The 3,474-nt window shown below is 43.5% G+C and overlaps 1 non-coding gene across 1 annotated transcript; it reads left to right on the plus strand.

Annotated features, from left to right (window-relative positions):
• Window positions 1-890: 890 nt before the first annotated feature.
• On the plus strand, window positions 891-962 carry Trnad-guc (transfer RNA aspartic acid (anticodon GUC)). The gene has a single exon. It is a non-coding gene; the product is annotated as a tRNA-Asp (tRNA).
• Window positions 963-3,474: the final 2,512 nt, after the last annotated feature.

Genomic DNA, 3,474 nt, shown 5'->3' on the forward strand with positions numbered 1-3,474 from the left:
GACAGTGCGGTTCTCATGCCAAGGTCAAGGATGGACCGTCGGAAGACACCAGCAACCAGGCACCATCAAAAAAGAGTCGTCCCTGGGACGGCAGAGGGAAGGTGCTTCTGCTGACCCTTTGGTTTCGGACTCAAGACTAAGAGTGAATTTCTGTTGTTTTAAGCCACACGGTTTGTGGTGATTTCTTATGGCTGATCTAGGAAGTCCACTGCTTTTCTCTCAGGGCACACATTCATTTTTTTTCTGATAGATATGGATGTTGCCTCCAATTTTCTGCCACTTTGAATTGCAACAATGACTATCTTCTGTGAAGCCACTTGTGGAGCTCAGCTGGAATTTCACCTGGAATATTCCAAGGAATGGGAGTGATAGTGCTAAAAGGTTATCCGGCATTTAATACCAACGCTGAAAAATCTAGGAACCAAACTTTAAGATTAAGAACTTGCCTTTATTCCATGTAGAAGTGTCTACAAATGTACCCATAAATAAATATATGCATTATTATTTTATGCGTGCATTCACACAAACAGAATCAGGGAAAGCTTCTAACTCCTAGTAGTCTGATAACCACTCTAGGGAAAGGTAAACCAGTTGACTTGAAAAGAGAGGGAGGATGGAGTGGAAGGAGCTCTTAAAGTTTAATGCATTCTTTACTCTTAATGAACTTTTCTTTGCTATTGACCTATTTACAGTAATATTCATGAACTTCCGCAGAATTGTTTTAATATTTGTTGAGTAACGTAGGGAATTTGTTTTTAAGAATTTTATAATAGTTTTCAGGGTGAAAACGGTTAGGTTTCCCAGGAATCCTCAGCGAAGAGCAGTGCAGGTGGGGTTACAATATGCCGGAAATCCCTTCAATAGGGCCTCTTTCGGAGGTATTGCCACCTTCCTCGTTAGTATAGTGGTGAGTATCCCCGCCTGTCACGCGGGAGACCGGGGTTCGATTCCCCGACGGGGAGGATGCAGAAGTGTTTCTTTTTGTCCCAGGAACTACTTGTGGAAACGCTTCTGGCTGTTGCAAGGAAGTCCCCTTCACTGTCGCCCTGCGTCGGTTGTCGTTTAGTTCCGTTCTCAGGGGTGGCGGCACTCCACCCTAGGGGTCTCGAGCCGCGACACCTGCTCGCCGGGAGGCTCCGGGCTGCTCCGCGACCGTGGGATTGAGGCCTGGGAGGTGCGCCTTTGCTGCGGCGCGTCCAGGGAGCACTGGGTCTCGCGGCAGCTGGGCGGCCGGCGGGCACCTGCCGGCAGGGCTCGCTACCTGCGCGAAGGCCTCCAGTTCGAATTTGGGCTGCATCATTTGCAAATTGGGTGACGTCTTGGCTATTTGCCCCTCTGTCCCCTCCTTTTATCTATACATTTAGTTAGCTACTTTACATTGATAGCTACTTTACATTTCCTATCGGGAATTCCTGGGGAGATTAATGAATGAATGGAAAACAGGTTTATAATCTGCAGGCAATAAAATCTAATGTCTTGGTTGTCTTTTCTACTGCAATTCCATTTTTATTGGGCAAAAAGTATTTTAAATTGGAATGGATAAATATAATTTACTATCAATTACTGTAAAAAAAAAAAAAACTTCCCTTCTACAGAGCTCTAGAATAGTTGAATGCATAGAAATTCAGTAAAAGGTGCACATTAAGACTGTCCAGAGGCTTCACTGAATGCCCAAACTTCGCTGAATGAACATCCCCTAATGTCTGTTGCTTACATCCAGGTCTCTGACAAACTTTCCTGACACATTTGAAAGTTTATGTAGGTATTTTGCACTGTTCAAATTAAGCTGTTTAAAAAAAAAAAAAAAAAGTGGTAGACACAGCTTTGACCAGGTCACACAATTCTGGTCCTCCTTGGATCCATTTGTGCATTTGTGTGTGTGTGTGTGTGTGTGTGTGTCTACCTTCAGTGCTGTGCTTGCTTTGGGGTGTTTGAATGCTTTCAGTATCTCCTTAGTTTACACTGCTTCTGATGGACTCTTGATAAGGATGAAGATAAGGAAAACAAAAGCTTCTCTGGCAGTATTTTAAGACTCTTCCTCCCCAGAGGCTGAGGATGGGAAGTTGGAGGCCAGCCTGAGCAATTTAGCAAGGTCCTGCCTCAAACTAAAAAATAAAAAGGGCTGAGGATATAGATCAGTGATAGAATGACCCTGGGAAGGACCAAAGGAAGGGAAAGAGGGAGACAGGGAGGGAGAGTGGGGGGGAGGGAGGGAGAGAGGGAGGGAGGGAGGGAGGTGGGTCCTAGTTTAGAAAGACATCCAAGGCCAAAAGGCTCTTCTCACTAATTAGATTTGTGCAATTGAAATGAGTTATATTAGGATGTCCTAAAGGGAGACTGGAACTTCTTAAGGAGGAGGAGGAGGGAGGGGGAGGAGAAAAAAAGTAGTTGGTGTTGATAGCTACTTTACATGACACACACGTGATTGACTCATAAGCTAGAGTCCACTCTTCTACAAGTGATCACCATTTATCAAAGAATATTTGAAAAATAACTATGAAACAAATCTTCAAACCTTTTCAAAGATTTTGAATGACCTTTGAAACAAACCATTACTTGGAGCTGGTGATTACCATGGCTGAGTTACATGCTGTGAGGCAGTTTGAACAGCAGCCTTTATAAAATTCTGTAGGCCAGAGCTTTTCTCACTTAGAGTTTACAAATCAGTGGGAATCTGATTAAAATGTAGATTTTAATTTCGTAAGTTAAAAGATAAGAATTATCTGGAACAATTGTTAAAACAGTTTAAAACCCCTAGATGTACTGATTTAGTGCATCTGGAGAAAGGCCCCAAATTGCAGCTTTCCTTGGCTCTGGTGCTGTTGTTAACACTGGTCAGCTGATCCTCCCTTGAGTTACACTGCTCAAAACCAGGGCTTTAACTCTCTAAAGTACAGAGGGCTGGCTGAGGTGGGATAGGTCTATAATCCTAGCAGTTTGGGAGACCTAGGCAGGAGGGTCACTAGATAAAGCTGGCCTCAGCAAGTTAGCAAGGCCCCTAGCAACTCATCAAGGAAAAAGGAAAAAAGAAAAAATGCCTGGATATTTTATTGCAATGCAGATTCTGTTTCTGTAGATCTGAAGACTGCCTGGAGATCCTGTATCTCTAACAAGCTCCCTGATGATGCAGATGTTGCTGGGTCAGGAGCCAACTTTCAGAAGCTCTCAGAAGTTTCCAAATTTTGCTACACATTATAGTAACTTGGGGAGCTTTTATCATCCTCAGTGCAGTTGCGGGCACCCTAAACCAGTTAAATCATAATATTTGTGCATGTGAGCCGTGCTTCAGTAGCGTCTAAACTTTCCTGTGTGATCTCAGTGTACCCAAAAGTTTGAGAGCAATCATTGGCTCTGTGAGCCATGACCTCTGTGATTACTGTGTGTTCTAACATGGTCTAAAATACATCATGTTGTCAACACCCTTCATATAGCAAAAATAAAAACAACTTTGTGTTGCTCCTTCAGATCATGCAG

The sequence above is a fragment of the Marmota monax genome, unplaced genomic scaffold, assembly GCF_021218885.2.
Source record: "Marmota monax isolate L192 unplaced genomic scaffold, Marmota_monax_Labrador192_F-V1.1 WCK01_AAM20220418_F8-fsc02768, whole genome shotgun sequence".
Classification (NCBI taxonomy): domain Eukaryota; kingdom Metazoa; phylum Chordata; class Mammalia; order Rodentia; family Sciuridae; genus Marmota; species Marmota monax.